We start from the raw sequence: 27,115 nt of genomic DNA, 5'->3' as shown, positions 1-27,115 counted from the left end.
GTTTTAAGAATGTGGTGCATAATGCAGTTTCAGAGACAGTTGTTGTTTGTATGTTCTATGGTGTGTTTAATCATAGTCCTCAATGAAGCTGAAGGGAGAAGTGTGTCTTCATACCACACAAGAAGGTTTTTACAAGTACCACATCCAGTGATACCAGTATTTTATATACTGCCTAAGATCCACAAGCGTTTAGTGAATCTCCCTGGACGTCCAATAATTGCAGTTATAGGAAGCATTTTGGAGGCACTAGCTCAGTATTTGCATAAGGCTATACAACCATTAATTCAAGGCAGCCATATGTACATCAGAGAAACAGGACATTTTCATACCAACTAAAGGAGGTGGAGTTTATTTAAGACTGTGACATCCTGTTCACCATGGACATCACAAGCCTATACACAAACATTGTTCATGAGGCTGGACGTGAGGTAATGGAATGGTAATTGCTATCCACAGATGCACGTAAGGCTGATAGAATCTTTCTAATTGCGCTCTTAAAACTAGTTCTGATGACTAACTTTTTCAGATTTGGTGTTTGATTTTTCTTACAAGCATCTGGAACAAGCATGGAAGTCGCTATGGCTCCTTCGTATGCCAACACTTACATGCTATACTTTGAGACGGAACATGCCCTCAAGGCGTTCAAGTGGATGCAATATTTACCTTGGTTTGTAAGATATATTGACGATGTTTCAGAATATGGAGAGGCCCACAAAATTGGCTTGAGCATTTCTTTGAAATGATGAACCAAATGCATCCTCGTATTAAATTTACTATTATGTTTAGGCACAATAGCATACATTTTCTTGACGGTGAAATACACTTTGAGGATCAGACATTTAGAACCAAGATCTTTATTGAACCAACGTATCGGAATAGCCTTCTCGCAGCGTGTTTTCATCCAAAAAGTACACTCGAAAGGGCACCCTTCAGTCAATTCTTGAGATACTGACGAAACATTTAGTCTCTAGAAGAGTTTAAAACACAGGCTCAAAGATTGAAAGAGACATTTTTAGAGGGGGAACCCGACCCAGAGTTACTAAGGGAGGTATATCGCAAAGTTGAACAAACTCCAAGAGCTCTATTATTGCCACCAAAACCTGCCAAAACAAATCTGTCACTAGTTTATGTCACAAGTTACTCGACACAGAGTTTGAGAATCAAACAGATAGTTAGGAGACATTGGCACATCATGTAGTTTGGCCCTACCAATGAGAGGCTCTTTTCAACAGCTCCTGTCTATGCTTACAGGAAGAGTATTGCATTAAAAAAAAGTCTTGTCAAAGCAGAGTATGAAGAAAACAGAAAATCAAGAGTTCAGTACACTGGAACCCAACCATGTCATAATTGCCAGCATTGTGGGAATATTATAAGAGGGAATAAAAATTGTTTTTCTTTTCAATTGAAGCAAGTTTAACACACACCCATATTTGTGTAAAATAATAACTCAAACACTCCAATACCTACCCTTCTGTGAACATAGTGTTCATAGCTTTGAAGTGCCCATGTGGATTGTTCTATTTGGGCATAATGACACGAAAACCAACAATCCGTTGGACGAAACAGAAGTCCAACATAAGGCTGAAAAACATAAAATCTCCAGTTGCGATGCATATTGTAGAAGCTAAGCACAACATTGCTCAATTACAATCTACAAAGGAGGTTACTACAGAGGGAGATAATGTGGATTGAACGCTTTGGCCCATCTGGGGATGAATAACGATTGGGATTTATCATGTTTTACTTGAAGAGGAGACAAATGATGTGTTATGCTGTTACACAAGACGATTCCAGAAATGTTATGTACATTTTTGGTTCACAACAGGATTCTACAAATGTAATGTATAACTTTGGTTGGAATCAGGTGGAGTATAAGCAGGTTTGACCTGAGAGGTACATAAGATGATCATTTCAAAGTCAAAATGTAGATGGACATAAATGGGCGTTATTCTATGACTGGCTAGAGAAAAGATGATGTAATCGATATTCCATAAAAGGGAATAGAAGATTCTGAGCAGGATTGGCTCGAGAGGTACTACATTGCGACCCCTCCCTGCTACTGGGTCCTGGTCTGCCTTCCCTATTTTCTCGCAATCTGACATTCTCTCAGTTATTCAGCAGCTTAAATCTGCCTCACCTGCAGATGCCATACCTTTGACCACTATGAAAGAAATCTCTGACGACTTGATTGCTCATATCACCACTGCCATAAATCTATCTTTCTCCACCGGAATGATCCCTCCCTCTCTTAAGCACGCTTTGGTGATCCACTTGCTAAAGAAACCCTACGTGGATCCGGAAGTGCTGACCAATTATTGGCCCGTCTCCTTGCTGCCGTTTCTTATGAAGGTCCTGGAGGCATTGGTATCTCCCTTCCTGGCCAATTTCCTTGAGTCCTCACACTACTATGATGCGTTTCAATCAGGCTTTTGGCCAGGTAGAGACACAGAATCCGTCTTGAACTCAGTGGTCAATGACCTATCCTGTCTGGTTGATCAGGGTGGTGTCGGAGCCGTCCTATTATTAGATCTGTCTGCAGGGTTTGACATGGTCGACCATTCTACCCTGGTCTCCCGGCTGTCCTCGGCTGGTCTTTCGGGCCAAGTTGTTGACTGGTTTGTGGCCTTCTTGGCAGATCGCTCTCAATCTGTCTCCCTCCCTCCTTTCCGTTCGGATCCTGTCTCTCTTGTGTGTGGGGTCCCCCAAGGATAAGCTTTGTCCCCCATTCTATTTAATGTCTACATCAGACTTCTACTGATCCTCCTTCAGTTTCATGGGTCCTACTTCTACTCTTACAAAGATGACACCCAGATTTTGATTTGTTTGGACCTAGCTCAGTCCGATATAGCAGGCCGTTTGAGGAAGTGTTTAGAAGACCTTGGGGGTTGGATGATCTCTAACTGGCTCAAGCTTAATGCTAGCAAAACCAAGGCAATGGTTGTAGGTACCTCCACCCCTCTTCTGTTCTGGACTAAAGACTTCTGGCCCTCTTCCCTCGGTCCTCTTCCTATGCCTGTCTCATCAGTCAGAAACTTGGGGATTAAAATCACCACCTCCCTGACAATGGATGAGGAGGTGGCAGCAGTCTGCAAGACTGGCCATTTTAAACTTCGGGTCTCGAGGAAGTTTATTCCTTTTATTCCTGCGGCCTCTCAGGGGCCCGTGGTAACTGCCCTGGTTCTCAGTGGAGATGATTATTGTAATTCACTTTATCTAGGACAGCCTGCTCAAGCGGCTTCAACTTCTCCAAAATGCGGCAGCAAGATCTATTCTTCGCCCTCCATTTGGTACTCATATGTCCCCTCTTTTGAGACAACTCCACTGGCTTCCGGTGGCAGATCGGTTTACGTTTCATTCCATGTGCTTGATACATCGGACCTTCTATGAGACTGGAGCGGAGTATCTGCAAGCTGAATTTGTGCGCTACATTCCCGCCCACACCCTCCGCTCCCACTCTGCCCTTTTGCTAGTGGTCCTGCGCTTTTGGCGCACCCGCATTGGGCATCGTGCCTTCTCCGTTGTTGTGGCGAAGGCTTGGAATACACTTCTGCTTGATTTACGGAGCACTGCTGACCATCTGGTCTTTCAGAGGAAATTGAAAAGTTTATTATTTTAGAGCGCACTCTGCTTCTAACGCATTGAACTCCTCTGTTTTCTTTCAGCGCCATGATGCTTCATGGCGTGCGTGCGCCCTACAAATAACATGACATAACATAACATAACATGCCAAAAACCTATAGAACATTAGTTTAATATTTGGAGAATATTAGTTTAATATTTTGTGAACATTGGTTAGGGTTAGAATATTTTATAGAAGAGGTATGATTGGGTAAAGAAGTCTATTAATTCAGACAAGAAACATTTGTGAGCCTAAGTCATTCTAAAATGGCTTCCGGAGGCAGATGTCTTAGAGATAGATTATTTACAACAGGAAGTGATTAGAGATGCGAAAAGTGGCCATTGCTGTGATACTTTTTTTTCTCAAAATTATATAAGGTGTGATTGTTGGGTGATTAGAAATTAAGGGGATGCAGAACAAGCTGTGTGAAACAATGACATGGTCATGCATTTCATTTCACTTTGTCACTTATGACATTTTTTATAATTTCTCATTATTTTCTTTGCTGGAGCTTGCAGGCTCCATTCAGGATGAGGAAAATAAAGCTACACTCATAGGGCGTCATTTTCCAAGTCAAACGGAGTGTAAAAAGGGGCAGTAAAAGCATTAATCACCACTTTTGATGACCTGCAGGATTTTTTATGATTTGGTAGGTGAAGTTGGAAAGCAGACCAGACTCAACTTGATTGCCTGTTCTTACATGTCCCTCTGCTGAATCCGATTGGTCTTCCAACAGCATGTATTTTTATGTTGGTAGAACACCAATGGATTCCTATGGAATCCACCTGACTGTTACACCCTGGTAAAAGCAGGCAGATTAAAAAAGAAACCATTATGGATGGCTCGTACAATCGTTAATTGTGGGAGGGATTAAGACTTTTCCAGACACGTAGTGGAAAAGTGAAGATCAAAGGCGATATTTACTAGTGTTTTATGCTTTACTTTACCAGAACTTGGTGGAAACAATTCAAATTGCACGGAGGGGCCTTTTTGCAAAAACCTGCAAATACAAGTGGTCCCCTCTGTGCAATTTAGGATTCAAAACCAATTGACTCCTTTACTCTTTTTCATCAACACGTTTCTACAATGAGGTATACATTGCCAGGTTGGTTTATCATGCGACTTTCTAAAGTAATAATAATATTAATTAATAATAATAATTAATAATAATAATAATAATTTGGCACTTATATAGCGCTACGAACCCTCAGGTATCTGAGCGCTGCTTATTATTACCCACAGTGTGTGGTGCTCATTTATCGACCTCGGAAGGATGAAAGGCTGAGTTTGGCCCCGCCGGGATTCGAACCTGCGTCAAAGCGAGCGCTCTGCTCGCTGTGCCACTTGACCGGCTATAGTAATTGTATACAATTGAGTATTATTTTCAGTATTCAAAACCAAACTTCAACACATATTTGTACCAACTTGAGCTTAGAAGATGCATGGTCAAGTATCTAAATTTCAAGCTAGCCGCTAATTCTGGCTTTACCACTTAACCAAAGTGTGTTATCCTGGCCAAATCATTTAATCACACTGCCCCCCTTGTCTGCAAAAATCAGGTGCCTCTAGAAGTGTTTTAGTTCACAGTATAAGCTATTTCAGAAAGGCCTCACTCGTAGTTTAATAGATGGGCAGTGCATGCTTCAGGACCTGCCAAGAACACACACACACCTTTCTTTGAAAATGTCAGGCCACATTATTGAACAAATACATCAACCAAAAAGCCATCATGGACAATTGCATATTATAACCAGTATATAAACAGTATGTACAAGACAATGATGTACAGGGGCATGGCAGTGGAGCAAGGGCCCCTCCTCCCTGCTAAGCCCCACAGGGAGTGATACCAGGAAGCCGGAACCCCCTGAACCTGCACTGTCTGCCTCCTGATCCCACTCCCGCCACATCCCCACCCTGGCTCACTCTCCTGCATGCTAGCACTCCTTTGTGCACTCAAAGCATTTAAAATGTTCTGCCAAATTTCAACAACAAAAATATAATGTTGTGCTTCGAACAGTCCTTTTGTAAGAAATAAAATGTTCTATTCCTTGCTTCAGTATTCTGGAGGGGGGGCTGTCTTCCAAAACATGGCTGGACCATAAGCACCTCCTCCGGGACCTTCTGGGAGTAGCCCGAGTGTTTAGGGTGGCATTGTTGAGCGCACACCATCTGAGATGGAACAAAGACTGGGGGCCTCGCTGGGGGCCAGAGGAGGAGGAAGCCTCACCCTCTACTCTCTCCAACCAGGCCAAGAAAGACATGGTGTGGGTATTGGGGTAGGTGGGATTGGAGGTAAATGGGAATGGTGGTCAGGGGGACCTGACCTGATGGAAGTTAAATGGGGGGTGAAAGGTGAAGGAGAAGTGTATATAATAGAAACAGGAGGAGCCGATGGCAAGGGAAGATAGTGTAGCAACATCAATCTACCTGTTTTCCTTGTTTCTCTTTTGCTCCATACTGTTTTTTTAGAGCTGAGAAAATGTATTTTCTGGATCTGGGAAGGCATTTTCTTTCTGGATCACGGATCAGGGAAATCTGGATAATGCCAGCAGTTTGTTTAGGATACTCATACACCCACACCCAATGGAAGTTGGGCCCCCTTGATCACAAACCTGGCCCACTCAGATGAAAATTCCTGGAGCTGGGCCTGCCTTAAACAGCAATCTCACAGTAATTGTCCAACACATGCAATTGAACCCCTTTAAACAGATGCCCAGTCAAATTATCTTGCTTCGGCCTGATCTGAGAATATTCCTGTTAACGCTGGGCTTTGTTTGTGCTTCACTTGTATATTGCTAGGAATATTGCAACTGCTTCCAAGTACTTGGACAAAACTGTTCCAAGCGGTTCTCCCGTGGTGTGCGGCAATGCACATAAGGGAGCACCTGTTTTAAAATCATTCCTGCAAAGTTAGCAGCCACACATTCCATATTGAAGAGGTACCCTTGCCCTCTTGTTTAATACCAATGTGGGCCCACATAGCACAATTGACCTCATTAGGAGTATGGCAGTGTAGCAAAAACTGGCATTAATGCATGTACTGCCAATTTGACCATAATGCCTTATTGTAGCTTTGAAGGTGAGTTGGCTGGAGTTGTATTTTCCTCCAGAAAAATTAGGAATTTAAGGCTGGTGGAATCATCGCACGTCATATGTCTTCCAATCCCCAAAGGAGTCCCGAGGACTCAATAATGGGGAATAACACTGCCACACCATTACTCCTAATATGGTGGATATATCACCAAAACTGGTGGCACTAACAGTACTTGGTTTGACAGATTTGCACAAAAGGGCACACATTAAATAATGAGGTTCCTGGCTTCCAGTTCCCCACAGGAACATATTCTGTGATCTTGGGCAAATCTCGCTCTCCAGGCTTCGAGAATCAGTCAAAGTATAGGAGCCTGGGCAAATCACCATCTCCATACACCTCTGTTACTGTATCTGTCAACATTGGGAGAACTTACCAATGGGCATAATGCATGTGGTTGAATGCTCTGCATAAAAAGGTGCATAGCATCTGTAAATGAGTGGCATTACCCTGTACAGGCTTTCTTTGACAGGCCTTCTCGTTCAATCACATATGTGGATTAGTGGGTAAATAGTTGGAAGTAGAAGTGAGGGAAATTTGTGACTCTTGTCTACCAAACTTGCAATTATGTTCTAGTCCAAAGTGGGACATCTCTGCTTTCCCAAGGAATCACATTGTTTGACCCTTGGTAAATTGCTGTGCCCCTGTGCAATCTTTCTCTCATCCGCCACAAACGGGGTCGCAGAGGCTGCAAAATACTGGTAGTAAACTCAAGGTCAAAGAACTTGTCAGGGCCTTCTGCATGACAGACATTGCCCCTGCGAAGTCAGTCAGTCAACATCCCGACAGGTCTGCGCAAGTGAGTATATTTCTGTCTTGTAACCAGGTGATCTCCCTTACAATCCTTGCTTTATCACTGGGACAGGTTGGTTGAGATCTTGCGGAAATACCTATGACCATAAACCTCTGCTTGATTATCTGAAATAAAATATTGAGGCATTCAGAAACTCAGAAACAGGCCACGTAAGTAAGTCCTCTATGAAAATAAAACAGACTAGGCCTGTAGCATGCTAATTATTTTCATCAGATCTAAAAGTGTCCAGCTTTTTCACCGTACACAGCTTAATGCAGTGCAGTGGTAAGGGTTGTTGTCCACCTTTGAAACGTGATTTTACAGTACACGTGGTAATACCAAGGACTGAACAATTAGGTACTCACTCAGAATGCCCTTCAAGATACAGCGACCAAACTTTCACCCTTGATACGGATCTGCTTCAACCCCCTCACCAAACCAAGTCCTTCCCAATGATACACCCTACTGCCCTAACAATATTTGAGGGACAGATGAGCAAATCACTTGAAAGGGCGAATACGTAAAGACGCCCGAAAGGAAACCAGGTTGAAACAATAAAAGAACAAAATCAGGAATGCGTTCTGATATTTGATTCCTTCAACAGTAAGGAACAACAGTGTAAAACTCACCTGAACCGATGTGCCTGTAAGACTTGAAGGCGAGATGAGTAGAGCAACCATCTAGTGACTGCCCCTGAAACGGAAGAGAGAGCCACTCCTGATAAGACTGGATAGTGAGTCTACTATTAGATACCCTACCCAGAGTACTAAGGAACTAGGAGCAATTCTTAACGTTAGAACAGAGGTGAGTTTGTCCAGAATGTCTGTGATCCAGATGTGGGAAATGGAGAGGAAAATCCTGGGTTTGTGGAAAACAAAAGGAATTGGTAGGTTAGTATGGGGCTAAACCCGGGCGGAATGAGGGCCACACTAGAGTCGCGTGGCAGCACTTCAATATCAGCGGAGCGTCCACAATCTAGGTGCCAGAGGGATCCAAGAGGAGTGGTAAGGCAGAGGCGGAGTGACCAATGATATGGGCAGGAAGAATAGAAGGTCTGAAAGATTGATGTTAGGATTTGCAAGCCTCAGAGGATGACGTGAGGGAACACCCGCAGGCGGGCTGAGGTCACTAACAGAGCGGGAGGAATCGGAGAGAATACTTCACAGGAAGTACCAAGGCGGGCCGAGGTTGATAACGGAGTGGGCAGTGTCACTTGCAGAAACGTAGAGCAAAGGAATACCATGAGTCGGGCCGAGGTCAGAACACAGAACGGGCAATGTCCATTACAGAATCGTAGAGCAAAGGAATACCAGGAGGCGGGGCGAGGTCAGACTACAGAACGGTATGAGTCAAAAACAGAACCAGAGCAAAGTCTAATGAACGAAGGTAGGGCCGGCAACAAGAAATCTAGGAATCCAGAACAGCCTTGCGGCGTAGTACAGAATGTACCAGGAAGCTTCATGAAACACACAAAGGAAGATCAGAAGCACCGTCACAGCGGTTGCTTCCGGTCATAAGGAAACGTGATTATGCCGTTGCCTGGATACAGCGTCGACACTGAGTTGCGTGTCTTAAGATCATGTGACGCATATCCTCGCAGAGCTTATGGTTTTCCCTCCAAGGTTATGGGAAGATCAGCGTGACCATAGCAACAGCCACACTGTCTCCCAGGAAACAAACAGCGGTTGTTTCCTAATCCCAGAACTAGGTCATCTACGGCACAAACTGGTAGCGGAAGGTAAGTGATCAGGACACGTGAAAGGATTATGTGAGTTTGTTAAAAAATGTATATCCCTATGTGGTCATGGTTTCCTTATCTGCTATAATTTGTAAACATAATGTGGCTAAATGTTGGTACTAAGCACCCTATAAAAAAACCTGATGCAACCCTTTTCGGGAAGGACTGGGATGGGCAGTCTTTTTCGCCTGCCACACCCCATGCAGTTAATCTTGGCCTCAACACTTTTAAAAAATTGGATGATCTTGGGGAAACACTATTTAAGTGCATCAAGGGGCCCGCACTCATCCCTCACAACATGGAACTGAAGACCTGTTCTCAACATCACCATGGTGCAAGTGCAAGTATTCCCAAAATGGAGTGCCTCTTTATGAAATACATTGCATAATCCTTAATGTATGACCTTTGCCAGAGACTGCCTTAAGAACACACCAATTCTCGAAGACAGTTAAGGGTTTTTGTTTGTATATTAGTAAAGTGGTTTGCTAACAGACATACATCTTTCTTATGTCTAGAGAGGGCCATTCCCTCCCTAACCCGTGCATCCCTCCAACTCAGCTTTGTCACTAGCGATCAGTAACCCCTACTATTGAAGATGCTGACTGTCTGAGAGGGAGGCCTAAAGGTAAACACCTTGTCTCTCTAAATCCCTCTGGAAACAATCTAGGTGGTCGTTAGTCTAGTTCCCCAATGTGATGGGAAATCGGGTTTGGTGCTTTCAGACACTCATGCCCCACTTGTTCTTTTCCTTCCATACCCTGGTGTTTCCCTCCCTTTCTGTCACTATCCCTTGCTTTCTCATACTCTTCTCCCTAGTACTCCACCCAGTGTCTTTCCTCTCTCTGCCTCATAATTCTCCTGCTTTCCCTCTGATGTTTCTCTTGTCCCTACCTAGACCACCTTGCAATCCTAGTCTCTACTACTCCCCTCTCCACATCACTATCACTCCCCATTCCACATCACTACTATGCCCCTCTCCACACTACTACTCCCCTTATCACACTACTACACCATCTCTACACTACTACTACATACCTCTCTACACTACTATGACCTCCCTGTCCATACTACTACTACTACTTCTATTACAATAACCCTCTCCACACTACTACTCTCCAACCAGCCTTTCTATCCTATACACCCTCCTTTCACTTCAAGCACCTCCCCATTCACACTTTACTCTCCCTCTACCACCCACACATCTTGCATACACATTCAAACCACTGTACCGCTTTCTCTCACCAGGCTATCGCTTAATGTGTCTACTCCTTCATAAATTCACAGCCACGCTATCCTTCTCCTCCCTTGACCTCACCTGACTCAGCCACACATTTCTGTTTCCTGTGCCCCCTTTTATCCACCCCTTCCTTCTCCATTGGCTCTCTTCCTTGCCGGGTTCCCTGGGCCAAGCGCTGGTTTTTCTTTCCCCTGGAAAGTTGTTACAGGTGAGCACACACATAAAGGCGTATTGAGCCCTGCCCCATTTTCGTACGTGTTCCGACTGTGCGTAGGCAATGCCAGCCCATAGAAATCAAAGTTGATGTCCAACTTTGTATTGGTAGTTTTCTGGACTTTGTTCATGTCAGTTTGCAAGGGGGTAATCTGCCCCCATTGGCAGTTAAAGGGACTGTCCACATCTGTTTTAATAGTGCTTGAAAGCTGCTCAACTTCTGAGGTCTCAACTCCACATACTCGCAGAGGCTGGGATACTGTTTCTTGTTCTGTTCTGTCTAGCGCTTCTCATTTGCTCCACTGGTTTGCCTTGCAGGTTGCTCTGGAGCTTTGTAGCTCCCCGCTGTCTGTCTCCCAGTTCAGCTGTTTGCTGGCAGATTCACCACAAAGACTGCTGGTACTGGATGTCCTAAGGGCAAACAGAAAGAAATTGGCCAGAATGTTTCAGTGCAGTCATGGGTTTATTAACTGTGGTACATATTTCCAGCGTGCAGACAAATGAAGAACAAACAGGGACTATGCCCTACCAACTCCCACATACCACCTATGGGGCCCCACTGCATCTGGAAACCCCCGTGGTAGGCCTATCACCCCAGGCTGGGTGCCTGAGTGCTGCTCACATGATTCATTATGCTAACATGAGGTCTTCTTTCCATGTGCAGAGTTCAGCAGGAATGCAGCTGACCATTTAAAATTATTATTTGTGTTCTGAAACTGAGAGTCTCCAGTACAAAATGTGACCAAGTATGATACATTAAAATGTATGAATAATTGAGTAAATATATAAATATTAATAGTTTTCTCAAAATACATCATACAAAACTATGTAACACATGCTTGAGTTCAGTTTAACCATGGGATTTCTGGAAATCTATGTCTCGTTGATGGGAACAATTCCTCAATGGAGTTATGAGAAGAAAAAAATATTATGAGTCCAAATTGTCCAGGATCACTTCCTGTCACATGTGCAAAATATTATTAATCTATGGAATTAAGGGGCGTATTCTCTGGGAGTGTCAGCCAGCTGATGGAAAGATTTGAATAATCAGAAATTCTGATGTCAATATGTCATTGTGTGGGAAAAAGATAGGGTAATTAAGTTGAAACCCACCTCAAGTTGAAAGGAGCTCTGGGATTTTGACGGCTGAAGAAAGTGAAGCCTCTGTCCACTACTGGATGAGTGGTGAGGTGGGATGACATCTTGAAAGATCACAGAAAACATGGGCCTTGTCCAAGAGGGAGGCTGAAGCAGATTTTACCTGTAGTCAGGCTGGATTCGCAGAGGCCGTTAAGGTGGAATTAAGACTGACCTGGCTGACTGGAGAGATTACCTGGAGGCTGTGAGAGTCCATGCTGACCCTGTGCTTTAACGGAATTATCCAAACATGAGTGTAACATTTCCCAAACACAATTAGATACATGTCCTTAGAATAATTTCCCAGCTAAGTCCCTGCAATGGTTGGAACTGGGAGAAATGCCACTAGAGGGATTGATCACAAATAATATTTTAGTTAAACATGTACCTTACTTTCTCCCTGTATTCAAAGCCGAGTCAGATTTCATTTAAATTTAAACACACAGCAATTTTCTGTGCTGTGTGCACAGTGCAGAGCAGATAGCATTTCCATTGCACACTGTGTAGATCATAGCAAAGTAAATCAAACCCTGTACAATTTCACAGGTTTAGTCTGACACTGGATTTGTGGGGTGCTGTACAACATATCCACTATTCCAGAATCGATGGATACATTGTGACCCGTAAAAGCCATAGGTATATTAACAATAAATATTGGGATGAAAGGCAGCTTAGATGAACCACTTCTATTTCCATACAAGTTTAAATGAACATTCAAACCTTGCTCATGACATATTGCAGAAAGGGGAGGACCCTGTACTACACCCAATATGCGAGGTAAAGTGGGAGGGGTACTTGTTATGATTTGAGAGAGTCAAAAAAACATCTTCCGATGTTATGTAGATACATTAGTATTTTGTACATTCAAAATTGTTAGCGCATATTCCCTAAACCCAAGCTCTAGATTTGGTTACAAACCACCATAGATTATGTTCCATTTACATGCACATGCTAAGAACCCAAAACAAAGTATTGACTGCTAATACAGCCTTGTTCCTGTCCCAGAATTGTGGGGTGGACATGTAAACCAGGGGGTGTTAAATCAGAGAATGGCAATTAGTGAAAAGAAAAATGATAACACACCTATATATCAGTAAATCACTGTAAACTGGAATGTAGTTCCACAACAGGGAGACAGATAAGCAGCAAGGCCCAAGGCCCAGGGATGTAGGAGGGACCTGCCTCACTTCTTTGTTCACCATACACTGGCCCTCATTACAACTCAGGCGTTAAGGGTTTAACGGCGCCGTCGGCGCCGTTAACCCTTAACGCCTGATTACAAGTGTCCCTTTGCGGGTTGGTGTTTAACGACTGCTTTTAGCAGGCGTTAAAAATCCAACCCGCAAAGGGACTTTAGAGCTAATTACGGCACCGTAATTTACGGTGGCGTAATTAGCGACTTCCCCAATCCCATTATGCCCTATGAGGGCAAATGGTGAATGGGGAATTACCGCCCCACTCACCTTGGAATGGGGCGGTAATTCCGCCATCCACCATGGCGGAATCGTAACCTTAGCGGCATGGACCATGGTGCTAATAGCACCATGATCCTCCGCCAAGGTTGTAATGAGGGCCACTGTCTTGGGGCTACATTTTCCATGATTGTTGGCGCTGGTTGTCCTGTGTGGTGGCCATTTTACCTTGAGCCCTGTAGTTAAAAAATAGAAGTGTAAGAATGCTTTACTCCACATGATTTTGTGTCCATTTATTTTCCAACATGTTTTGGGATTTTACTTCTGTTTTTACTTCCGGCTACTGTCTGCAACATTTGGCTCATTAACCACAGCATGATTATCATTTGTTCTTGCATTTGCTGATTTTTGCGAGGTATTTTGTTGTTTCTGTGGTTCTAGATTGGGTACTTTTTTGCCTCAGTTCTGGTTGTGACTCTGTAGAACTGAGGGGGATCGGATTCCAATCCTTTCCTGCCTATCCTCTGTTTTGAATTTGCTCCATTGGTGTACAACATTCCACATAATCTTTCAGACTTTTGTGTTAGGGTCAGTTCTGCGGTACATCTGATTGTCAGTGGGTGTCGTCGTTCTTTAAAGGATTGTGCTGATATCAGAACTACACCGTATTGGCTTCCTGTGTTCCTATTCTGTGTATCAGTTAGAACCAAACTAATACATTTACTAATTGTGTATTCTTCATGCTCATTGGGTTCTTTCTCTCCATCCCCTCATCTTGAGAAAGGAGCTGGTGTTTCCCTCATCACCTTTTCTTTATCCTCTGGCTCATTGGGTCAGGCGATCTTAAGGGAGGCGTTATAGGACTATCCCGGTGAACCAGTGGTGCATCCACAATGATCAGAAAGGGTTTGTTCAAGGGCAGCAGCTCATGACCCACTGCAAACAATAGTTCTGGCTACTGCAAATGGAGCAATGTTGGCTTTTATGACATGTGATCCTGAGAAGGCCTTTCAGAGAGTGGGCTAGACGTGTTTGGATTATGTTCTGTGGAGCACAGGGCTCAGAGTCAAGATTAGGGAATGCTGAGTGTCTCTATGTGAGTGCACACAGCACAGATATTGGGAAATGGGGTCTGCCTAGAGAAGTAAAGATAACGAAGGGGGTGAGACAAGGGTGGGGGAATCAAAGTGAGTTCCTCTAGTGACATCCTTTTCCGGGTTTGGCTGTGTGACCCCTTGAACCTGGGAAGAGTGCATATCTGTAAGATCATTGTGTTCATTTTAGTGCACAAGATCAGCCGTGTGTGTTACACAGGCTAGCGTCTGCATTTAGAAGGATGGCTCTTGTTTGTTGTTCCTAAACATCTTTTCGCTTCCCTTATGTAACACGTGGCACTATGTAAACAGTCCAGTGTCCCCAGCAGTGCTGTAGACGCCGGCTTCAACAACATTGTGCCTCATTACGAGTCTGGCGGTAACCGAGGCGGTAAAACCGCCTGCTTACCGCCGGACTCATATTACCATTCTGCCTCTGTGATTCCCGGAATTACCGGGGCATTACAACCCCGTTGACCAGGGAATTCCGGAGGCGGATGGTGTTAATCCCCGTTCCCATTGAGTCCTACAGGACTCAATGGGAACGGGGATCATGGAAACACCGGCACCATCTCGTGATGGCACCATCTCGTGATGGTGCCAGTGTTTCCTCGTCCGCCTGCAGGTGGGCAGTGTTAAACCTGCCAGGTCAGACATGGCGGGTTTGACGCCTCCGCCTGCAGGAGTTGTGATCAGCCGGCATGGAAACAACCATGGCGGCGGGTTTACCGCCACCGTTGGTTCCATACCAGGTCGGTTGTAATGAGGCCCATTGACTTCAGCCGCTCTCCCGGGAATTGAGATATAGCAATGGGCATGGAGCAAAAGGGCACCCAGGTCCAGGTTCAGCATAAAAAAGGAATGATGGCTGAGCATGTCAAGCAGCAGTCCAGGGGTGTGTTGAAATATCTGAGGTGAATGACTGCCAGTACGTTGTGTAGAGAGAGTATGGCAGTGCATGCCAGTACGCTTCTCCCAAGGTCTGTCTATAGGAGCTGACACATGGAGGAGATAGTATCGCTGAACAGACTGTGTAGGGTGGGGATGTGGTCATTGCTGAGCTGCCAGGGCTACAGTATTTCCTTTGGAACTGGGACCCGCCTCTTCCCTCTTCTCCTCTAGGGCTGCTGCACCCTCTCTTCCTCTCTCGGGTAGCCACTGTGCCCTGGAGCACCAGACATTGCTCTCTTTTGGGCCTGTTGACAACCCTAGTCCTGGACATGTTACGCCACTATGTTCTTTCTATAGCTTTGACCTTTTATACCCTGTTCAGGTGATTGCCTGTATCATGCCCCTGTTGGCGCTCACCTGTCAGTCAATGCCTCTGGCTGTTGATTGTTTTCTTTTCTGTGTTTTCATTATTCTTCCAATGTATGCATATTTCTTTAGGGATGATATCATGGCGACCGGGAGGGACAGTTGGGCTTCCCCATCCATGAAATGATATTGATGATGAGGGCCACATCCTTTTCCCATGCTGAATTTGGGGTGCATCAACAATGCATTACCTTTTATTAGCAAATGAGTCATTTTGGGTCACCTGGGAGACATTTCAACTACCCTTTAGCTGGAGTAAAACTTTGGAGGTACTTTGGTGTTATTCAGCTGAATTTCACCATCATAATTTGGGCGTAAATACTGCATTTGTTTTTTGTACAATATTGAGTACGTGTGCTTTCTTATGCATGCTGTATGTGGATTTCATTCTGTTCTGCAGGTTCCATTGGTAGTGTGGGGGCAATGGCAAAATGATGCAATTTAAATAACTGCTATTTTAAAATATTGCCTAATCATAATTTGAGCTTGTGTGGAATATTTAAGACCTGCGGTAATTGGGCCTCATTTTGAGTTTGGCGGATATACTGTGGGTAATTCTACAAAACAGATCTAGTTGCTGCCGCGTTACCATCTTGGAACTCAGATAAATCCCCCATATTCCGTGGTGGTGCTAGTCTCAGAGGACTCCTTTGGGGTTCACCCTAGGGAAATCCTGCTTTTTGTGTGGCAATGTAGAGGAAAACCCAAAATAGAGCTATTTCCTCCACATCACCTCCAAACTTGTAATATGGCGGTGTGGTAAAGGTAGCGGTAACCCTGCTACAGCCACTGTTTTACTGCACCACCATACTCACTATGAAGCGCATATAAATTACTGCGTGTGGTACATATAGCTCTTATACCCCATACAGCCCTAGTTCTGAGTGCTTTCTATACATATCACCATTCGGTAAAAATTGAATGTATTACATCAAGGGCTGTTGATATCGTTACTGTCTAACTCATAATGAGGGCCAGCGTTCCATTTCCTCAAGGGCGCACTCCCCACCATCGTACCTTTCTATTTTCGTCTAATTATCAAGCTGCCTACCCATTGCTCACCATGTACCTCCTCATCCTTTCCAGCGTAGTTTTCCCTATGACAACCCTTGCACTTGGCATTGTAGCTGGCGATGGACCTAACGCTGATGGTGGGAGCCAGGTGCATGCGAGCGCAGCAGTACCCTTTTTCTTCCTTTTAAATACTTAACCCGCCTCTTACCTGTCTCCAGCTACCGTGCTTACCTGACCTCTGCAACACCCGGGTGCACCTCTTTTGGTAGGTAAAATCAATGTTTAGGATTCCCCAAACCCTCTAGCAGAGAAACACGAGGTTATAAGAACTATAAACCACACACAAGAAAAGGCAGACAAAAAACACTGGTGTACGGTCCCTTTAGTTATTGCTTGTGATATGTCGATGCTTCACTATACCCCAGTACAGCAGATTGTTTTAGCGTTTGTATAGTTAAAAAGAGTCCTTCAAAATGACAAATAGTTCTTCAATATTTACAAAAATAGTCCTTATACAGTGCACTTTTAAACTATTTACAAAATGCATTACTTGAGATAACGCCTGCCCTTTCTGTTGTTGTGCTGCTCCTTCAAAGCCAGCTGGCACCGCAGCAGTAGCACGTGGGGGACCCCTAAAGTCCCTTTCACCCAGGCTGCGTATGCCAGGGGCAGCCCGGCACATTTGCAGTAGCATGGTGGCTCTCTTTGTCAAGTACTAGACTGGCTGGGTATGTCCCCCCCCCCCCCGCCCCGCAAAGCTTCACCCCTGGGGGATCCTTCATTGTCCCCCCACCCCCTGCAGGGTGGTTACAGCATAAAGCTGGCACTCTATTGTCATTGGTTGAAGAGAGGCCAGAAAGAGTATGAGCATAGAATCTGAACTCCTCTCACCATTGGCACAGTGGGGATCCCTCCACCCTCCACGGTGCAAGGGGCCCTGCTGTTGCATGTCTATGGGCTAAGGCCTGCCAGTGTGGGATGGGCTGGGGCCTACTGTAGCTGGCTGGTGCAGAAGGGGGCGGTCCACCTCCGGCTACCCAGCGCATGTCCGACTCTCCATGCTTCCTGGTTCCTGTCTGTGTGGAACGTATGAGCTGGAGGCCTGGAGAGATGAGAGCTTCGAGTCCACATAAAGCAGGTAAGAAAGCATTTTTCTTTTTTTTTAAAGTGTGTATGCCTGATGTGTGTGTGCATGTCTGATGTGATTGGTTATGCATGTATTATATATATGTATATATATATATTATAGTGCGTCAGTAGGCGCACTATAGTTGAGTATCAAGATACATAGGAAACCCGAAAAATAAATTGCTAATAAGTTTTGACTCACTTGACGGATGTGGCTGATAGATTGCAGACACAATTGTTTCATGTCCCACCACCCCCAATCCCCGCAACATGGACATTTTGGGAAATAGTTAAAAAATAAAGGCATTATTAGGAAAACCAAAAAACGCAGTTTCTTCCTAGTTCCCATTCATTTTCCAATAGAGAAAAAAGTTACATTTTTGCTCGAGCGCGCAGAGAAAACCACTGGACGGGATTGGGCCAGGTACAAAACAACTTGGCCATGAAACATTGACTCGATTTTCCGGGGGGCAGTGGGAGCTGGGGTTATTGCTTCCAGTAGTTTTTTTAATTAGTTGACGTATAGCTATATCTGGTCCATTGTAGCAGAGAGGCTTTTCAGGAATGCTTATCTAAAAACGGTAAAATTACCATTTGGAGGAGGAAAAAGGATGAAATGGCATTAGGCTAGAGGTGGGGAGGGGGAATGAGATTAATACAAAAAAGTGGATTTTTACAGCTACAGTGAGGTGTGGGGCAACATATCAAGGGGTGCAATATAGCCCTGGCCAGTGAGCATGAAGGCTGTGCTCACTGGCAGGGCCAAAGTCCACGACTGAAAGCTGTGTCCACATACGGGGAGGTCCAAAAGAAGCATATTGGGGGGACATGTACAGCGGAAACGGCCGAAGGCCTTGGCTAGTGGCCAGGTAGTGTTCTAAAATATACAGAGGCTGTGTTCACTGGCCAAAGGCAAAGGCCCTGGCTTGTGGGCCTGGAAGACATATATAGTGGCCACGACGAAGCCTGTGCCCACCTAGGGGACCCAAAAGAAGTATATTAGGGGAACATGTATAGTGGACACCGCCAACGGGTGTGGCCACTGGCCATGGGCAAAGGCCATGGCTAGTGGCCCAGTAGTATGTTCAAATATGCAGTGGGCACGGCAGAAGGCCCTGGCTAGTGGACTCGAAAGACATGTATAGTGGCCACGGCCAAAGGCCGTGCCCACCTAGTGGGTCCAAAACAAACATATTGGGGGAACATGTACAGTGGAGACGTCTGAAGGCTATGGCTAGTGGGCCATAAAAACACCATGGTATAACAAAACCCTTGAAATACACTGAAAACACCTTAGTTAAGGTGCAGTTAAGTTGCACAGATTTAACACAACAAAACCCTTGAATTTCAGCGGATGTGGGACGTTATGACTAGCTTAACTTGGAGCGTTCCCATTGCAAAGCTCATGAGCACCACATACATATTATAAGAGAAGGGTTATGCAACATGGCATTATGGGGGATATCAATGGGAGCATGCAGAGTTAAGATGGTTATGACTTTCCCACATCTGCTGAATTTCAAGCGTTTTGTTGTGTTAAATCTGCGCAACTTAACTGTACCATAACTGAGGTTTTTCAGTAAATATATATATGCATGTGTCCATGTGAATGGTGTATGTATGAATGGGCGTGAGAGTGCGTGTCATGTGAATGAGGATACAGAGTGTGTGAATGTTCTATGTGTGCGTGTGTATAATGCAGTGTGAATGTTCTGGGTGCACAGTGTGTGTGTGTGTGAGTGAACGTGAGAGTCTGAGAAGGTGTATGAGTGAGTGAATGTCTGGGTATCAATGTGATTATGTGGGTGCGTGCAAGGCGCTGGGAGCACCAGGGGGGGCAGGTATAATATTTTTTACCGCCCGTCTATGATAAATCAAACATGATATGATAAGTCATTTTTAACGGGCTTGTACTCAAGTGTTTCTAGGTGTGACAAAACCAGGGAGGGATGAGAGGGAGGACAAAACAAACAATCTTACCAGGCATTGTGTCATTCAGTGCAAGTGTGATACACAAAGTGCAGGGGAGTAGGGCGAGGTGAGGGCGAGGTGAAGTACAAGAAGAAGGGGAAAGTGTAATCAGTGCAGCATTGCTCTGAGTAAGTGCTGCCAGGGCAGCACAGTTCTGGGTAAGTGCATGGAGGCAGGGGACTGTAGGGTTCCAGATACAGCCCCTAAGTGCATGGCCCAGAGGCAGCGCAGGGGCTACTTGTTGTGGAGGAGTCTGACACCCAGTGAGACTCTGCGGGTAGCCAGGCAACCAGTCAGCACAATAGATAGGTCAGCAGGGAAAAGAGAGAGGGAAAGCAGAAGCGAAAAGGATGGTTTTGAGTTGCTTCTGGAACTTTAAGTGGTCCGGGCAGCGAGGCTTTTCCAGAGGGAGACACCTGCAGAGGAGAGAGATCTACCCCCCACTGTCTGCCTGGAGAAGTGTCTGACCCTCAGAGAGTTGGAGGTGGCTGAGCAAAGAGCTCGAGAAGGAAGGTGTTTAGGAAGAGAGAGTTGGCTGTAATGTGTGCCTGGCTCCCAGAAAGCCTTGTGGACAATGCAGAGGGTCTTGAATATGATCCTTACAGCCATCGGGAACCAGTGGAGAGATTTAAGGGCTGAAGAGATACGGTCCCTGGGCTTGAGGCCAAGGACAAGTCTCAGGGTCCTGTTCTGGATTAGTTGCAGAGGGCAGAGAGTAGAGGAAGGCAGATTGAGAAAGAGGCTGCTGCAGTAGTGCAGCCTAGAGAGAACCCGGGCTCTGGAGACAGTGAGCTTCTGGGGGAAAGTGAGAAAAGGAAGAATACCTCTGAGGAGGTGCAGCTGGTAGTGGGCCTTCTTGGCAAGGTCTGTGATTTGAGGAGAAAAGGGGAGAGTGGAGTCGAAGATGACACCAAGGTTTTTTGTCTCACAGGAAGGCGATGGAAGAGGGCCCAGTGAGGGCAGCCACAGTGAGAGAGGGAAAGCGGGAGCAGGGGTCCCAATGAGGAGGATCACAGCCTTACTGGCATTAAGGGAGAGATTGTTGGAGGCGCACCACCCCTGAATCACGGATAGACAGTCAGGAATGAGCGAGAGAGCAAAGGAGGCTGAGGGGAGACTGAAGGAGACTGAAGGAGAGCTGAGTGTCATCCGCATAACACTGAAAGTTAGTGAAAAAGGTAGCGATAAGGAGGGCCAAAGGGGCCAAGTAGACATTGAAAAGCCAGGGGGAGAGGTTAGAGCCCTGGGGAACACCACATGTGGAGAGAGAGGTGGTGGAAAGAAAGGACCCAAGTTGGACCTGGGAGGGTCGATCCAGGAGGAAGGCGGTCAACCAAGCCAGGGCCTGATCCGTGATGCCCAGGTTCTCATGGAGACGGTTGTTCGGGATGGCATGATTGACCATGTCAAATGCAGAGGAGAGATCAAGGAGGATGAGAACAGAAGGAAGGCTAGAAACAAGATTAGTGAGCATATCTTCACAGGTGTTCAGGAGAGCAGTTTCCATGCCACTGGCTGCTCTGAAGCCCGACTGATTGAGGGGAGAGGCGACATGTTTCAGTTCCAATGGAAAAAGAGTAATTGCAGAAATCGGCCAAAGTTGAGCAAGGGTGTCAATGTGGTCCTGAATGGTTCTGGGGGAGAAGGGGAGCACCTGCTTGGACGCCACTTCCATAGATCGAACTTGTTTAGAAACATCGCCAGATGTGGTCGGAGAGAAAGAGGAGAAAGGAGGAGGAGAGGGAGAGGTGGCCAGAGGGGGGGGCCAAGAGAGGGAGAGGAAGAGGAGAGAGAGGACAGGTGGCTAGCACAGTGTGCAGCGTGCCCCTGGGCAGCACAATCATTATGGGCATTGCGCATGAGTGTTGGCCCAAACCGGCCTGAAGTGTGGCATGGCCCCTGCTTTGTTCAGGAGCTTTGAAGGATGGGGGACCTCAGTATAGCTCACAGGGGGTCCCCAAATGTTGTGCTGCGTCACTGCCTCGCACTGGCTGGGATGGGTTTCTGACACTCTGAATGGTAGGGGGAGGAAGCTTGCTCTGCCTGACAAGACTGCAGAAACCCTTTCTTGCCTGCTTTAAACCAGGCAACTTCTTCCAAGGTCACCTAAGTGACTAGAGAGCAGTGTGCGCCATATAAACACAGATATCCTCTATGACACATATAGAGATGGAAGAACGCTCTAACACCAAGGTTGCCCGATTCACTGGGAAAGACAATCCATTTTTAAAAATGCTGTTAATTCAAATGCCTATTAGTCAGTGGAATTAATTCGTTTTTTCTGTTTGGTTAAAGGCAAACACAATATTTTCTCAAGTTGAAAAAAGCAATAATTGTACTCTTCAACTCTGGTTTCAGTGTTACTAAGCCGTATTTCCTCACTAGTTGCAAAACACTTCCTCAGCTCCGTGAAATTCTATGACACACAATTAAGTGCACAGTCATGGCAGCCGAGCGCGAGAATCTGATATTCTTCCTCAGGCATCACTCATCGCTGTGCAGGTATTTGGTGTTTGATTGCGCGAGGTCAAGTTGAAGCCTCGATGAGAGCAGTGTGTGGTGGAGCAATGTCACCCGAGACAGTGTTGCTCAAAGCCTGCCACAGTGGAATCTAACACCGACCGAGTATAATGCTCTAGGCTCGAAAGACGCCAGGAAGATTTGAATGGACAAACATGTTTTACCGGCGTGTGGGAGACGTGCCCCACCTGCCAGGGATACAAATGCAAACCTGAACCCAACCGAGAGGCAACGGCATCAGTTTATGAAGGCGACTACTGGCCGTCAGTGGCGCCGTTTCTGCCTCTTACACATTCGCAGGTGCTGCGAACACAATACCTGGAACATTCAAAGGAATGATCAAGGAAAACTAAGCCTGACACACCATATGAAACCTTTTTCCAAGAACGACAGTAAAACGGAATTCTGCTGTAAATCGTAACATTTGAAGTCCCTGAAACACGAGAAAGACTCTTGTAAATCGGAGATCCATAGTTTGAGATGTATCATGTAAATATTTCATCCCAGCGTTAGGTGCCAAGCCTTTTTACATAGACTTCAATAATAGTCTGGCACTTTTAATATCTTCCTTAAATAAGTTATCATTATGAAAGTAGTAATTTCACATGCGGTGCACGTTCCTTGAAGAAAATAGATTGGGCTCAAAAAGACCAAAGTATAGAAGCTTCAAGTCATGAAGACCTGTGCAAGAAATACATATGTGTTTCTATACATGTTCTAGAGGCTCTGAGAAAGACCCTGACGCCCACCCATCACTTTATTGGTATGCGGCAGGTTGAAGCAAAACCTCATGTATGATCTCCGATATCAATAGTATTCATATAGTTGATTTAGAGGAGGTTAATGGTGTTGAGGCCCTGATGGTTAAATTGCTTATTAATCATCACACAATATATCATTTTATTCTGATGCATAGATCTCTGTGTAATATGCCATTTTTTGAAGTACAGCTATCCTCTTTGCTCCTCTCATTATTGAAACCCTCCATTAGAGTTATTTTACTGGGAGATTTTAATTTATGGTATAATGAGCAGCAGAATCATTTAGCTGCTTCCATCGACCAGCTGCTTACTAACAGTGGATTTCTTCAGTGTTTGATCGATCCCACGCATAAAGGTGGCCATAACCTGTACTGGCAGTGTAAAACTAATATTACAGTGGAGCACCTAAGATTGCAGCTTGTCCCTGGTCCGACCACTTTTAATTCCCAAATTCACACCCTGAGTTTCTCCGGACAGAGCTACAATAGTTAAACTCAGTAGACATAAATCAACCCCAACCACAGTGACACCCTACATTGAACCACTAAATGTCCTATCCATGCTTTGTGCATCTAATGCATTAGTTACCTTTTACTCTGACTGTCTTACTGCAGCAATTGACGGTATTGCCCCAGCCAAGATAAAGCCACGAGTAGATCCTCACGACAGCAGGCTTGGTTTACAAAAAACATGAAAGCTCTTCGACCAAAATGAATACATTGTATAGAAACTGGCAAAAATCTCGACTTGTCATTGATAAAGAAACCTATAGCGTGGTTTCCGCCCTTTATACGAAAGCTGTAATGCCACTCGAAAAGAATCACCTTGATGGTCGTATTCATAACGTGTCGTCCAATTCTAAGGAACTTTTCAAGAAAGAATTGGAAAAGTCAGACATTTCTCCAGCTGGTATTGTAGCTAGGGATAACGACTGGTGTTCTAAGATACAACAGGCTATGTTTGAGAAAATGCTAACTTGAAGCTTACTGCACAAAAAAGGCATATATGCTACCTAATATTGGCCTATTCCCTTCCTATTACGACCTTACCTCGTTTTGAGTTTAAAGGGGTGACAGAAGGTGAAATTATTGAAATTCTTCAAAGTCTCAAAGTGTTAACTCTTCTGTTTTGACTGCTCAGGTCCCAGCCCCCATTAAAAAGGCACGGAAGAAGCCATCCTTGGATCCCAACATTCCTACCAATTCTAGACCCATTACTAATGTTCTGTCACTTTTAACATTTTTAGATCAGGTAGCTTACTTGCAAGTTGAAGCTCAGTTAGAAGCTCATAACCTGGTGGGCTCTAAGTAGTCTGGCTTTCGTGCCTGTAATAGTGTGGAGTTTGCTCTCCTGGACCTGAAAGCGAATCTTCTGTCAAAAATGGACCATGGACATATTTTCCTGTTGCTCCTGTTAGATTTCTCAGCTGCATTTGATATGGTGGCTTTTAATTGACTTTTTAATAGAATTTGTTCTGATGTTTTTTTATCTGAGTCTGCAGCCTCTTGGATTTTTCTTTTTTATCCGATAGAGAGTCAAGAGTTTTTAATGAAGATGTGACAGCTGAACCCATTCCTCTCCAGTGCGGCATCCCCAGGGGCCGTGCCTCACCACTCCTTTAAACACTTATTTGATGACATTATTTTATTTTCTGGAGGATGAGGGTGTCCAGTAAACCAATTATGCTGATGACTCATAAGGGCTGTTTACATTGTCTGGCAATTATGATGTGGCCAGGATTAGCACGGTCTTCAATTTACCCCAGAGATGGATGGCCTATAATAACCTTGCTCTTGATGCAAGACTGAGTTGTTATTGGTTGGCTCTCAATACAGACAGAATAAACTTTCTGAGTCATACAAAAAGTTGAATATAGCAGGCTGTGAAAAAGAGGTTGTATCCAAAGTTAAAACTCAATGGATTTACTTTGATTCTACTTATATATCTATAGAGGATCATATTAACTTTGTCATTTCCTCATCAGCATACTTTTTAAGATTGCTTGGCAAGATCTGATCTCTTATATCCGAAGAAAATAGTGCCATTCTAGCCTGGATCATAATAGGAGCTGTGATTGATTTTTGTGGGAGCCTTTTGGTCGGCATTTCCGATTGCAACCTTTCCAGACTCCAAGTAACTCAGAATCACACAGTCAGGGTGGTAGCAGGCCTTAAGCATAGGGATCATGTGACGGCAGCCAGGTGGTCTTTGCATTGGCTCCCTGTTAGGGAACGCCATATATTTAGGCTGCTGACTATTACACACAAGTGTATTTTTGGCAAGAATCCTGTGTACTTGAAACAATGATTGTGCATGAAACAGAGTAGACGGGTTTGGTGCCACATGTGAAGCTTGATCGAGCAGGTAAGCGTTCCTTTGACTATCTTGCTCCCGACCTCTGGAATGATTTACCTGACACTCTACGATCTGAGATCTCTATTGAAGGATTCAAGAAAAAGCTGAAAACCTTTTTCTTTACATACATTTGTGTGTCCTTATTGGACTTAGACAGTTGTTCTTATTGTCGGTCTTAATCTATTTTTACTGGTTTGTCGTGTTGTTTCGTTCTTATTGCATTCTTTAGTGGTGTATTGTTTTTCATCTCATTTGGTTTTATACTTGCCTGTTTCTATTGCATTTGGTACTTGTTGAATGAATGAATTAAAGTTTATTTCGGTAAACAAATCAAACCATAAAAACACAACAATAACCAATAAACAACAATATTACAAACAATAATAAAAAAAATAATTACCATTAGTGGCATAAGCTTAAAACCCCCTACAAACACCACAATGCGCAGGTTTAAACCGACAGTAGTAAACAATTTTTTAAAGAGAGGGCATATTTTAAAAACATTATGACCGCTCACCACACCCGGACTGAGTCCGTCCATAACAGATAATAAAAGGCCTCCTTATAACATCGAAAACCTTGGTCCTGCAAACCTGTTTTCAATGTACGCTTTCTTATTAACGAGAATGTGGGGTAAAATAGAAACAAATGCGCTAAGTCTTGTTTCGGCACATCACAAAATAGACATGATTGATACACCACACCTTTCGACTAAAACGCCACCACTGCTCTTACATGAGTACAATTGAAATGGGCTTTAGTAGCAAGAATTCGCTGTCAGGGATTCTGAGACCAACTCAGGTACTTCTGCAGACCAGGGGCCATAATCATCATGTATCCTATTTGCTGCCTTTGTGGTCTCCAGTGACTCTCTCTTCACTCTAATAAACTGGAGTACACTGGTTTTACTTTAAATGGTATAAGGTCTGTCGGATGAATAAACGGGGCCACTCCCCTATCCACCAATACAACATTTATGTACCTAAGCCAAGGAATCCTCAGGTGGCGGTCTCTTGTGATAAAATAACTGATTAGGGCCTTTGTCAAAGATGCCTTTCTGTTCCCCCAAACTCTAAGCCAGTGACTTACAAGCTCAGAAGCAACAAGGTCACTCAGAAAACAACAGCCCAGTTCTTGGTGGACTGCAAAGTTAGAGGCCGACCTAGGTAATCCCAATGTATTCTTAAAAGAAGGGTTCTCAACCACCTGTATAGACTCAGTCTTGCCGAAACCGCACAGCTCCATTCCATACCCAGCCACAGAAGTTGCTTTAGTCTTATAGACCTGTATAGTGTCAGTCCCTAAATTTGAAGCAAATCTAACCCCCAGGTAGTGAAAATTGTCCACTCTAGGGATTTGCTCCCCTTGCTAAATATAGCAGGAAACATTGGCAGACGCTTCCCCTTAGAGTAGACCATAACAGCCACTTTCTTGACATTTATTTTTAACCCCACTGTGTCCATAAATTGAGAATAATCATCTACAAGACACTGTAGGGCTCTAGGGGTTCAGGCTAACAAACCTATATCATCTGCATAGGCCAGTAAAGGCAAACGCCTATTGCCCACCGTAGGAGTGTCTGGGGTCGATTTAAGTAAATGGACAAATAGACCATTTATGTACAAACAAAAGAGCAAAGGGACCAGTACACAGCTTTGATGCACCCCACATTCTATATCGAAAAATGGCAGGCAGTGTCCAGGGGTCCCACGCCT

Source organism: Ambystoma mexicanum, chromosome 4q (genome assembly GCF_040938575.1).
Source record: "Ambystoma mexicanum isolate Mex_15411 chromosome 4q, UKY_AmexF1_1, whole genome shotgun sequence".
NCBI classification, from domain to species: Eukaryota; Metazoa; Chordata; class Amphibia; order Caudata; family Ambystomatidae; genus Ambystoma; species Ambystoma mexicanum.
Note: the sequence above shows the minus strand (reverse complement) of the source record.